Source organism: Crinia signifera, chromosome 5 (genome assembly GCF_055691185.1).
Source record: "Crinia signifera chromosome 5, ASM5569118v1, whole genome shotgun sequence".
NCBI classification, from domain to species: domain Eukaryota; kingdom Metazoa; phylum Chordata; class Amphibia; order Anura; family Myobatrachidae; genus Crinia; species Crinia signifera.
The window spans coordinates 314,570,403-314,584,466 of NC_139221.1; the positions used below are offsets into that span (position 1 = coordinate 314,570,403).

At 50.3% G+C, this 14,064-nt stretch overlaps 1 long non-coding RNA gene across 2 annotated transcripts in view; it reads right to left on the reverse strand.

The window, feature by feature from the left end:
• Nucleotides 1-1,398: 1,398 nt before the first annotated feature.
• The window catches only part of LOC146079769 (uncharacterized), a 33,499-nt gene continuing 20,833 nt past the window's right edge, over nt 1,399-14,064 (reverse strand). The window contains exons 2-3 of one of the 2 annotated variants that reach the window (XR_014474744.1): nt 7,415-7,500; nt 1,399-1,567 (exon numbers count right to left, since the gene is read on the reverse strand). This is a non-coding gene — a long non-coding RNA (uncharacterized LOC146079769). Of the gene's footprint in view, nt 1,568-7,409; nt 7,501-14,064 lie in introns of both variants that reach the window. The other variant, XR_014474743.1, reaches the window with a different exon arrangement.

Below are 14,064 nucleotides of genomic sequence, written 5' to 3' on the forward strand. Positions count from 1 at the left end.
ATTTTATGCCATGATTAGATTAGATTATGCCACTTTATAGTGCGCTCCAGTTCATACTGTCTCACACATTACAATTGCCTCCAGTTCAAATAATGTCATTACAGCCCCCCACCTATCATTATAACATCCACTGTGCATTGCATCAGACCCAACTGCTTAACAGGCAAATCTGGAAAATTGGTATGCAACTAACCTGGGTCAAAGTCAATTAAGCCTCTGCGCCCCTTAGCAATGGCACCCCGTGGGCACAATATAGTTATGCCAATGAGCAGGGCCGGATTTGTGCCTAGGCCCATGAGGCACGGGCCTCAGGGCGGCACCAATAAGGGGCGGCACGGCAGGCTGACCCATGCCCCCTCCCCTCGCCGGCGGTCTGCCTGATCCAGCCTCCTGTCTCCCCCTCCCCTCTCTGATGCGCCAGGCCCGACATCACAGACCAGCCCCGGCGCGAATACTGCTGCGGTGTGTGACAGTGGGAGACCGGCAAGGCCCTAGCTTAGCTGCATACTGCAGTGGCTGAGACCCGGAGCTGACGTCACACTGCGTTTGCGTACGCAATGAACTGGCAATGAGCTGGCAATGAACAAGACACCACTGGCAATGAGCATGTAACCTCTGGCATTGAGCACAAAACCCCTAGCAACAAGCATGCAACCCCTGTCAATGAGCATGAAACCCCTAGCAACGAGCATTTAACCCCTGGCTATGAGCATGTAACCCCTGGCAACCAGCATGTAACTCCTGTCAATGAGCATGTAACCGCTGGCAATGAGCATGCAATCCGTAGCAACAAGCATTTAGGTAATTATATTACATTTCGATTATAATCAGGCTGCTGTAGTGGACGGGGCCCAGCTAGAGTCGCCGAAACCAGCTGCACCTCTAAGGTAGACTCTAGCAAGGACCTACGTATAAAGTACAATACACGGTTCTCTCTGCGGACACCTTTGTAAATATTTAGTCAGTATTTTACCCAGCAAACCAGCTCAGACCGTTTAAAGAGTACACAATTAGCTTTTCTGCAAGAAGGAGCATTATCTTCTTTATTGTCATCAAGTCGTTGGAAAGCAGAGGACTACCCAATCATAGAACCATTACTGGGTGCCAACCCCATTATGTACCGTCCCATCAACATAAAACCTCGGCCAATAGAAGTGCAGGAGACTAACAAATGCAGATATCAAGTAAAATATACCAGCACAAACGATATGAGATAATGACATAGAGAAACATTACACGTGGAGCGGGTTCAGGCGTAGTAATAAAGACTGACAATTCCAGATTGGGAATACAGGCACACACAGCTCTATCCATTAAGAACAATTTATTGATGTGACAATGGCAATAAAGGACTCTCAGCCTGACAGGATGTAATCGCTCCTCGCTGTGAGAGAAATGAGACTGCTCCATTACTACTGAACTCCGGTGTGGTGACTGAGCTCTGTCGCTGAGTGGAAGTTGGGAGCATGGCTATAATCACGGTCGTCTGTCTCATCAGCGGCATGATGCCTCGTCTGTGATACGTATTTGCTTCAAACTGGAGCCGCTTCAGGGCGGCTGACACCTCCTGAAAATAGATGCAGTTTTAATGGAGAAAGCAGCTCATTTATAGCGTTATACCATATTACGGACGAGTGATATTTTATTTAAACCGTTTTGTGGAATATTCGCAACCATTCTGCCAGGGGCTGCCTGAATATTGCATGGAATTCCCCCTATAACTTTTATTTTGAGTGTGTCAGGGCTCGGGTATCTGGTGTCCCCGGCTGTGGCAGCAGTGAGACAGTGGAGGCTTCTGGGTACTGGAACACAGGAGGTTTGAGGTAACGACAGTTCATAGAACACTGGGCACTGAGGACACAGCTACAGTAGGAGTTGACATGACTCTGAGCAGAGGCGCGGAGTCAAAACCCCACCGATGGTTTTCACCAGGGACCCCCGCAAGGAGGATTGAACTTCGCTGCAAATGGTGGACAGGTCAGGGCCCTCTGTCAGAGTTCCCACACCTAACTGGCCTAGTGATGGGTAAGTGCAGTGGAATTTGATTACTGTGGTGTTTATACTCTGGCTTGGGAACTGTTGATGATGTCGGCCTGGAAGCTGTGGACTGTGTCGGCCTGGAAGCCGTGGACTGTGTCGGCCTGGGAGGCATGGACTGTGTTGGCCTTGGAGCCGTGGACTGTGTCAGTCTGAGAGCTGTGGACTGTGTCGGCCTGGGAGCCGGGATAGTAACAGCCTGGAAGACCGTGGACTGTGTCGGCCTGGAAGCCGAGAAGGTAATGGCCCGGAAGCCATATATTGTGTTGACTTGGGAGTTGATGCCTGTGTCGACTACGAAGTCGATGATGGTAGATGGCTTGGGAGCCAGTAGTGATCTCTGCTGGGGGTAACTGGAAGGCCAGGGGCAAACGCAGGATTTTCAGAAGGGGGTTTTCAGAGAGGGGCGGAGCAAAGCACGGAGATGGACACTTAGGTGACCCAGTATATGACGGGTCAGTTAAAGTATTATAGATAGACCAAATGTATATAAATAATAATAGACACATATATATATATATATATCTCTTATATATTTGGCTACATCTGTCACTCAAAGTGTGTGAGTGTGTCTGTAACGCTGGGTGGAGCCTCTGACTCACATGACAGAGAACCAGCCCAGTGCAGTGCCAGACACCCTCTGCCTCCCCATGTTGCCCTGCAGAGACACTGCTACTCCACAGCCACCAGGTGAGCGCACCCCCGCGCCCCCCCTGCGATTCGCGCGCCCCCACCCCGCGACCCCCCTCCCGTGATTCGCGGCACCCCCCGTGACCCCCCTCCCGCTATTCGCGGCTAAACACACCCCCCCGCGATTTGCGGCAACCCCCGCGCCCCCCCTCCTGCGATTCACGGCAACAACCCCCCGCGACCCCCCTCCCGCGATTCGCGGCACCCCCGCGACCCCCCCTCCTGCAATTCGCGGCACCCCCCGTCTTTGTGAAGATTTATTTTTCATTTTTTTAATGTTTTCATATTCATTCTCATGTGTCGACATGGACACCAATGAAGTGCCACACTTATGTCAACATTTACATGTGTTGACCTTTCTGTGTTGATTTTTTCTTGTGGTGATTCGCGGCACCCCCCCTCCCGTGATTCGCGGCACCCCCTCGTGACCCCCCTCCCGCGATTCGCGGCACCCCCCCACCCCATGACTCCCCCTCCATGATTCCCGGCACCCCCCCCCGTGACCCCCCCTCCCACTATTCGCGGCAACCCCCGCCCCCGCGCCCCCCCCCCTCCCGCGATTCACGGCACACACACACCCCGCGACCCCCCCTCCCACGATTCGCGGCAACACCCACCCCCGCGACCCCCCCTCCCGCGATTCTCTGCAACCCCCCGCTCCCCCCTCCCGCAATTCACAGTACCCCCCTGCGACCCCCCCTCCCGCAATTCGCGGACACCCTCCACCTCCCCCCCCCCCGATTCACGGCAACCCCAGGATTAAATGGAACATGCAAAACACTGACATGGCTATGGTCGACAATGAAAAAGGTTGACATGAGTTTTTGAAGATTTATTTTTCATTTTTTTAATGTTTTCATATTCATTCTCATGTGTCGATATGGACACCAATGAAGTGCCACACTTATGTCAACATTTACATGTGTTGACCTTTCTGTGTTGATTTTTTCTTGTGGCGTTTCGCGGCACCCCCCCTCCCGCGATTCGCGGCACCCCCTCGCAACCCCCCATCCCGTGATTCGCGGCACCCCCCCACCCCGTGACCCCTCTCCACGGTTCACGGCACACACACCCCCGCGACCCCCCCTCCCACTATTCGCGGCAACCCCCGCCCTCACGACCCCCCCTCCCGCAGTTCACGGCAACACCCACCCCCGCGACCCCCCCTCCCGCGATGCACTGCAACCCCCCGCTCCCCCCTCCCGCAATTCGCGGTACCCCCTTGCGACCCCCCCTCCCGCAATTCGCGGACACCCTCCACCTCCCCCCCCCCCCGATTCACGGCAACCCCAGGATTAAATGGAACATGCAAAACACTGACATGGCTATGGTCGACAATGAAAAAGGTTGACATGAGTTTTTGAAGATTTATTTTTCATTTTTTTAATGTTTTCATATTCATTCTCATGTGTCGACATGGACACCAATGAAGTGCAACACTTATGTCAACATTTACATGTGTTGACCTTTCTGTGTTGATTTTTTCTTGTGGCGGTTCGCGGCAACCCCCCCGCGTCCCCCCCCCCCCGTGATTCACGGAACCCCCCCGCGACCCCCCCGCGATTTGTGGCACCCCCCCAACCCCCGCGACCCCCCCTCCCGCAATTTACGGCGCCACCCCGCGACCCCCCTCCCGCGATTCGCGGACACCCTCCACCCCCCCCCGCGCGTTAACCTAGACATCATCAACCAAGACGTTGTATAATATACACCTGTTCTGTTTTACTGTAGGTGTTTTAAGTCAGATCTTTTACTGCCACTATTACTGTTTATGTAAATGCATTCTGTATGACAGCAACATCCTACCATCCTGCTACAAGAATATATAACCAACTAGGTGATTCATCGCGCCCGTGTCCCCCCTCCCGCGATTCACGCCACCTCCTGCATTTCACGCCCCCTCCCACGATTCACGGCACCTCCTGCACCCCCCCCTCCCGCAATTCGCAACCCCCCCTCACACGATTCACGCCCCCTCCCACGCTTTGCGGACCCCCTCCCGCGATTCGTGGACACCTGCGTCCTCCCTCAATTCTGCCCCCTCCCTCCCTTGATTCACGGAACCCCCGAGCCCCGCCCGCAATTCACGGCACCCCTGTGCCCCTCTTTAGTCCCCCGTATGCCCACACACCCTTATCACTACCCAGCTTCCTGCTCTCCTGAACCGTAACTTCCACCACTGGGGAGTCACTGACGCTGTGTTGCCCACATACCCCTATCATGCCTCATAGCCCAGCCTCCTGCTCTCATGCACCCTAACTCCCACCCAGTAGGAGGAGACACTGACTCAGGGCCACCGTCCTGTACTCCTGTACTGCCACGCTGGACCCTCACCCACTGGCAGAAGCTGCACAGTGTCCCCCACCCTCCTCTTTAGTCCCCCTTATGCCCACACACCCCTATCACAACCCAGCCTCCTGTTTTCCTGTGTTTCCTGTGACCTCAGCCAGTGGGGAGCCGCTGACTCAAAAACACCCTACTATACTATTGCACACACACACACACACACTATCAATGCACATATTACTCTGTAACCACATTTTAATTAAACAAAACAATACACACCCCCTTCCAAATCATATGCTCTCTATTTAACACATTTCACTTATAACTCAAGTTGCAATACAGGGCATCTTTCATACAATTCTAACCATCTTTCTCATATACAAATGTTCACAAATTAAGGGGGCGCAGCCCCTTACGACGGTGTGAAGAGCGCCCGTAGGGCGCGATGAATCACCTAGTATATATATATATATATATATACATAACAGCAGTGTAGACCTCTGGGCATAGCAATGTATTGGGGCCCCTACCTATTCTCCAGCGGTAGGGGTGGGGGGAGCTATGAGCGGAAGCATTGATGTCCAGCGGGTGGTAGGGGGTATTATATAAACCGCTCAGCATGTAGGGCCTGGATCAGTAATTTCCACTAATTTCCCCTTTACTGCACAGATGGTGGGAGACGAGGTGGGAGAAGGGGGCATTGGGCTGAATGAAGGGGCCCTGATACATAACTTCCAGGGTGGTAGAGGATGTTTAATATGCAGAGGAGGGGTGTATAGTGGAGTGGGCTTGTTATTCATAATTTTCTGGTGGGAGGACAGCTTGCTTGAATGCAGATATCTCCAGTTCCCGGAAATAGATTTCTTAGATTTTAGTGTAATTAAAAACTAGAGAATCCCACCTACCAAATAGTATTGGGGACTAGGGAATCAGGATTAGGAGGCAGAGCAATCTGCCCACGAGTATATAAAACTACATACCAGGTGTGTGGAGCTGGAGCAGTAACCAGCTGCTGGAAGGCTGATATCTCTGGTTGTGGGCACAGTAGAGACAAGCTACTAGTGTCCTTCAAAGGGGGAGCGTCCCAGCTTTTGGAATTTACCCACAAAAAAAACTCTAAGTCAGACAGAACCTGAAATATCTGACTGGGAAGAGCAAGTAAAGGGCTTGGATGGGGTCCACTGCTTTGAAGTCAGATATCTCCGGTTCCCCAGGGACGATTTTTTAAATTCTTGTACCCCTGGAAAGAGAGGACCCTCAGCTTTCAGCCTAGGCCCCTTAGATTCCTGGTGGGTTTCTGGGTAGTCAGAAACCCCCCCTGCGTGCGCCACTGAAGGCGCAGGCAACTTCTTATGGAATCTGTAGGTAGTAATAGCTGGACGATAGTCTGGCAGATGAAAGGTTAACCAGGGAGCTGTTTGGCAGCAGCAGCAGAACACAGGTGCAGCATCAATTAACTCCAGGAAGTACCTGTGGACACTTTATCACATGATCAAGTGCACAGGTCAGAGGGTCAAGGTCACAGGGAATTCATTGGAGCAAACTGTCATGTGACTCCAAGTGTCATGCTGCGTGGGACGAGCTTGGGATCAGCGTGAGATGCCGACTAGGCCCCAGGGGACCGCTAAGAACATTGCATCATGGAGAGAGACTGGGTACAGCGCTGAATAGGGACTTGCATCGCAGGAAGCAACAGCACGCAGGTAAGGGATGCAGGCGCAGATGCAGATGCATGCTGTGTTTCCTGTCAGAGTGGATTTCCCCCTATATCTTTTACTTTTTGGGAATTCCGCCTATAGTGTGGTGTGGTAGACACAGCATATTTCCATATGAGGATAATGTGGAAAATTCAGACCAGATTTTAGATCAGTAGCAGCAGGACAATTAGATCCAGTCCGGGCTTCCTAATTGATGTGAATTGGGTTGGGCTGATTAAGCAGCACCTGTGTTCTCCTGATATAAGTGTTTCCAGGGCACAAGTTCATTGCTATTTATGGTGGAATAACTGCCCAAGTGATAGGCCGGGATGTGGGCTAAGGTTATGCTGTGACCATTCTTGCTGTGCTGATTTACCTGGTATGCTGTTCACCTGTTTAAAAAATTAAGACCAAGATTTGATCTGATCCAGTGTATGGGCTTACTTGTCACATTTGGTTTTGAGTGGATTTCCCCAGCAATACTTTTTTTTGCCCACTTTCTCTCATATTATACTGTGGTTGAAAGCAGAATGAATTGACATGGCTACCATCCCAACTCTGTTGATAGAATGTGTAGACTACATTGGTGAAATGCGCAAGAAAGAAGTAAACCCGCAACTTCCACGATTGTATTGCTGGAACACTGAGCTGTTGTCATTTAAACATGGTCATTGAGAAACAGAGAAGGGCATTACATACCTTACCTGAGGGAATATGTAGTTGAACCTTTCGGACCGGGGTTCCAAATTACAGCTGGAATGGACGACTTGCAGACAATGCTGGTTTATGACTGTGGAGTAGGGGAACTGATTATTATAATGCCAGGAGGAAACTTGAGACTGCAGATGATGGAGATAAACATCAGTGAGGCCATTGTCCACAAGTTTGAAAATATTATCCTACACTGGGGTATATAAGTCATCTGATCAGATGGACATTACATTTCTTTCTGAATTTTCCACCAAAATTGACACTATAATGCTTATGTACTGTATGTCCTCTCTAGCATGTGGAACCTAGATCTCCAAAAGCAAATACATACTTTGGCCCTTATTCTGGTTGGTGCGGCCGGAGCCGCACACGGGCCCTTATTCTGGTTCGGACGGTACGGCCCGCGTGCGGCCGTACCGCCGATGTTTTTACTCTGCACATGCGCAGAGGTCAATCTGCGCATGTGCAGCCCCCTTCGCCGCAGACGTATTTCGTCCGCCGCAAAGGGGGCGTATAGGGGCGTGAGGGGCTTCATGCCCTCATTTCCCTATGTGTACGCCCCGCGTTTCATGGGCGTTCCCATGCAAACGCGGGGCGTATGCATGGAAATGAGGGCATGACGCAGCTCATGGGGGCGGAAAGCTGACGTCGCCGGATGTCAGCTCTCAGCCCCCATACAAGCTACCACACGGACGATTGTCCGTGTGGTCTCAGCTTGCGGGAGCTGCTGGGGCGTGCGGACCTGCCTTCGATGGTCGACGACCATCGAATGCAGGGGGCAGCTCCCACCATGGTGGAGGCGTACGCCTCCACCATTTTTATGCGGATCGCCAGCCGTCCGTGTACGGACGGCCGTGGCGATCCGTCTCGTGGGCGGGGCTTGGTTTGTGCGGCCGGAGCACCGTTTGCGGCTCCGGCCGCACCAACCAGAATAAGGGCCACGGTGCTCCGGCCGCACAAACCAAGCCCCGCCCACGAGACGGATCGCCACGGCCGTCCGTACACGGACGGCTGGCGATCCGCATAAAAATGGTGGAGGCGTACGCCTCCACCATGGTGGGAGCTGCCCCCTGCATTCGATGGTCGTCGACCATCGAAGGCAGGTCCGCACGCCCCAGCAGCTCCCGCAAGCTGAGACCACACGGACAATCGTCCGTGTGGTAGCTTGTATGGGGGCTGAGAGCTGACATCCGGCGACGTCAGCTTTCCGCCCCCATGAGCTGCGTCATGCCCTCATTTCAATGCATACGCCCCGCGTTTGCATGGGAACGCCCATGAAACGCGGGGCGTACACATAGGGAAATGAGGGCATGAAGCCCCTCACGCCCCTATACGCCCCCTTTGCGGCGGACGAAATACGTCTGCGGCGAAGGGGGCTGCACATGCGCAGATTGACCTCTGCGCATGTGCAGAGTAAAAACATCGGCGGTACGGCCGCACGCGGGCCGTACCGTCCGAACCAGAATAAGGGCCTTTATGTGTTCTCTACCCAGTTGTATGGAAGGACTTTACTTGGTGGAGCTTGTTATACTGTACAGGTATGTAATATTTGCCACTGTAAAAGATGAGGCGACACAAAATTTTATCAAAATAAAAAATTGACACTGTGCCAGGAATCACTGTGATCACGCTGCTTTCCAGCGCGATGGTGTATCTTGCGCCACAGAGCGGCCACTGGCGCTGTCTGGCATGATTTCCCTGTGTTGTTTCCCCATGAGGCCGCTTGTGACCTGGTGATCTCCGCGTTCCAGAGGGACATGGGTGCCGCCATGACACCTGTAGTCTAATGACTCCTGCACACCTATCCAGCAGCTCCAGGGATCTCAGCAAGGATCACATGACTCATGACACTTCCTGGTTCTGCTCAAATTGTGGGCAGCAGCCAATCAGCAACCAGTACCTTGAACGATTATCTGCTGCTGTGAGTTACTTCAGTGTCCGCTCCTAAGGCTCCAGGCTTGTCTCCAGCTTCCAGATACCTGTGATCTTATACTCACCTGCTTCTCTGGTTTCTCAATCTGATATCAGAACTTTTGTTATTCCATCTCCAACGTGCCCCAGAAGTCTTCTGTGCTCAGCCTAGAAAAAGTCCCTGCACAGGATTCGGTTACCATCGTTCCCAGGCCGATTCCAAGCTACCCTCTGTTCCCAGACTGATTCCAAACTACCTTTGACTCCCAAGCCAAATCCAAGTTACCACCAGGTCCCGGGCCGAATTCAAGTTACCATCAGCTCCCAGGCCAAATCCAAGTTACCATCATCTCCCAGGCCAAATCCAAGTTACCATCGGTTACCAGTCCGATCGCATTCTCGCCCAGTAACCTGCACTCTCCAGTAGTACATTAATTCCCACATTGATACCCACTCCTACTCAAGTGCTTCAGCATCTCTGTGTCTTCCAGCATCTGATATTCACGTAGGCTTATCAGGAGAGACCCAGGCAGAGGGCTGTGACCTGCTCATCAGGTGCAGAAAAGTCCAAATCCCCTTGTGGGGTTCTCTGGCAAAAACCACTGGTGAGTTAGACTCTGGTCAATTCTGGTTCTCAGCACCCTCTACTGGCCTACCGGTGTCATTGCCGGGAACATAAACCAGTCCAGACCTAACACAATGGTGCCAAATGTAACATCATGTCACACAAACTCTTTGTGTGTGCAAACCCCAGAAAACCTATTGTCTGCTCTTACATTGTGAATGTAATTCACTTCATTCCAGAGTCTATGCTATGCTATTACCTAGCACCTGAGATGCTGCCCTGCTGAATACCCCCCCCCCCCGCCGATTACCCCCAGATGGTACATTCCCTCACATGCCTCCGCTAGATGGATAATTAATTCGATGGTCACCGACCATCGAATGATTTCTCCTGCCATCGCAAATAGAAGTCAGTAAAAACTGACTTTTATTTGTGAGCCCTACGACGAATACGGGGTGGGCGGTTGACGTCCTGTGATCTCAGCCACCCGCCCCCGGCAGGCATAATTTCTGGGACCCGGGAGAGGCTTACATCAGACATGTTACTACACCCAACTGGGCGATTGTCCGCCATCTTGGTACTCATCATGTATAGGGAATGACGCCATCTTGGTACTCTCATTCTATATAGCAGCCCCAGGCTGGCACAATCTTTGTACTCTCAAGTGCAGCAACTTTATACTTTTTACCACCTGTAGGATAATGCAGATAATATACTATAATCATATAACAGATCCTATCTCAGCCAGCACTTTTAATAAATCTGTATAATTCAGTTTTGTTCAGCTACTTCATACTTGTGTGTGTAACATGGCATGTTAATTCTCTGCACGTTTCTTGCTCTACTGAAGGCATGTCACTCACTAGTCAGGGGAGGTTGGCAGTGAGCGATAGGCAGCTCCCATTAGCGCTAAGGAGCCAGGAACCGGAAGCTGCATGTTACTGGTAACCCCGCCATCCGCTGTGCCCTGACTGCCCACAGGAACTGATGGTTTAGAGCACTGGGAGACCAGTTGGGGGGACATTCCAGAAACCACCTGAGGCTTCGGCAACAGACGGTGAACTACATGGTGAAGCACCGCTATGACTTTGAGCCCTTTGTGGAGGATAATATTCCATTTGACCGACATGGTGAGAGACAGGGCGACCAGAGCGGGATGCTGACCTGACTCAGATTGATGTCGCCAGTGTCTTTTACTGTCTCTCTTCTCATAGTTTCTAACTAGGCTCAGCCCGGTATGTTCACTGGTAACAATGCCATAGTGGCGTTTGTTGGCAATAGCAGTGTGTACCAGGTGTGTGCCATTATGTGTAATGGGAATTATGGTGTGGCGTCATGTGTAATGGGTAGGTTGGTGTGTGATGGCATGTGTAATTGGCATTACGGTGTGTGTGACATCATGTGTAAGGGGTATTATGGTGTGGCGTCATATGTAATTGGCATTACGGTGTGACATAATGTGTAATGGGCATTACGGTGTGTGGCATAATGTGGCCATGTCCCTATTGTCATGTAGACACTCCTTTAGCTTTGTGTGACCACACCCCCTCATGTCATGCAGCCACACCCTTTTTTTTACCACCAAGAAAAATATTCTACTTGCACCACTGAAAATGCTCAGCATTTTCATGGGGACACCTATAAAATGCTGGGCATTGCCATGGGTGATCCCTGCTCCAGTTGTCATCTGCCCCCGGCCCTCCCTCCCAAATGGCCCAGTGTTTAACTCGCCAAAGCCGTTCGTTGACGGGGGCAGCATCTGCGCAAATACGCAAACATCGGATCAGGTCCGAATTCGCCCGGTTCCGAACAATCAGGCCCTGAATACTGTTCCCTGTATACACTAGCAAACTCGTTAGGCAAATCATTGGTCACTGCCCTCTGACAGGTAGGGATGATAGTGTTTTGCAGGTTGAGAATTGCTGTTACGCTCCATATTAAAGTGCTGATTTAATCATATTAATTTATTTCCTGGAGAGGAATTTCTCAGCTGTTTTTCATCCCCTGAAATAATAAGTGTCTGATACAAGTAGCACTTTGTAATGGGTTTTCACCACAGGACGCCATCAATTCCGATATCAGTCTATATGGTAGATAGCGTCACAGGCAAACAAGAACATTTCCCTGACTCCCCTCTGCATATATCTCATTTTCAGTACAGGAGAAGGATGACTTCTGGACTAGTCGCCTGGTGATAAACTGCCACCAAGATGCTTTATGGGCTCGAGAGATTTACTAAACACTATTTATCTTTGCCCAGAGATGTAAAAGCTAAATCAGGGGCAAAATGAGAGATATTATCATGTCAGCGAGCTCTGTGAGTGCTGGATTGGTTTAAGAAAATACTGTATACTCTCTAACTATCTATATATACACACATATATATATATATATATAAATTTTATTTGGAGTTTTCACGTGTGTTTGGATTACACATTGGTACTCGTGGGAGACATCTTGCAGTCCGGGTAGCAGCCTGGTAAACCATGAGACCATTGTTTTAAAGAACAATCTCATCTGCCCAATAATCACCTAAACACGGTACGCACATTAATTTTTATTCAAAAGTGTGAACACCCGCTTATTACACTAGAGAGCGCTGTTCCTCATCCCTTTTCTAGTAAACATTCTGAGACGACACAACCACGTTCAAACGGAGAATATAGCAGCCACCTGTCACACAGGATTTGTGTTTTGTGGAAGAACCTAATCTCCTAAATAGGAGCCTTTTTCTTTTTTGAAAATTACTTTTTTATTGATGTTATAATTTGAAACAACACAGGACACATAGACAAAAAAAAAAAGACATAAACAGCAATAGTATTGAAAAAAGGAAAAGGGGAAAAAAGGAAAAAAAAAACAGCAGAGAAATAATTATTGATACACAAGTTGAATATGTCAGGTAAATCAGGTTAAAACTGGAAATTAAGCATGTCCAATGATAAACAAAGCAGGTAGAGAAGATAAGAACTCCACAAGGATATCATTACACTGTATGACTGTTAGGGCCTGTGATACTGCTAGGCGAGTTCAACACTGATAGATCTGTATGGGTGCAGCGGGTACCCGGATGACCTTCCTTCTCCCTGTATTCAGACCATCTGAACCATTTAATGTGGATGGAAGATGCTTTAGAGGAATAAGCAACATCAGCTGTTTCAAATAGAAAGTGCTTATGTATCTTATTTTCAATCATTTGAATACTAGGAAGATCTGGGGATTTCTATTGTTGGGCTATAGAAGCTTCAGCCGCTACCAATATGTGTCCGAGGAGGTATCTGTCCCCAGCTGGTAATTCCCCTAGGTAGTAGTGAAAAAGTGCAACGAGGGGGTCTATAGGTATGGACTGATTTAGTACTTTGGATATGAGGAGAAAAACTTCTCTCCATAAGGGGCTCAGGGCCAGACAGGACCAGAAGACATGCAAAATATTCCCCACCCTACCACATAGCCTCCAGCATTGCGGTGAGACAGAGGGCCAAAACTTATGGAGTCGGTCTGGGGTAAGGTAGGCCCTGTGGGTCAGCTTAAAATACATCTCCGAGTGATTAACACACTTTGAGATTTTGAAACAAGTGCGAAAAATGAACCTCCACACCTCTTCGGAGAATACATTTGGCAAATCCCTCTCCCATTGAAGCTGAGAGGAGAACCTCTTATTCGAACCTATAGAGATCAAGGGTGACATTCTATGATATGCGCTAAATGCGCATGTTTAATTCGCACCCTGTATCGCCGCAATTCGCCTATTTAGAAATCGCATTTTTCAGCCTAAATGCGCATATTTAATGTGATGCGCATTGGAGGCTGAAAAGTGCGAATAGGCGATGTGGTGCGCTGGTTTTAGTCCTGAAAATGTGCGATTTTCATGTGTGAAAATCGCACATTTGCAGGACAGCGCAAGGTGTAAAAAAAAGAACCGAGCGCGGGGTCCCCCGCCCGAGTGTAACCAGCCCCGGACTCACTGAGCCGGTGCTGGTAACATAAAATCAGGGTCCCCGACAAATAGGGGTCCCCTTGATTTTATGAAACCAGCACCAGACTCAAGGTCCGGCGCTGGTTCCCAAAATACGGGGGACAAAGTGACTAGGGGTCCCCCGTATTTTAAGAACCAGCACCGGACACAACCAGCCAGCAGGCTAATGCCACAGCCGGGGGGAGACTTTT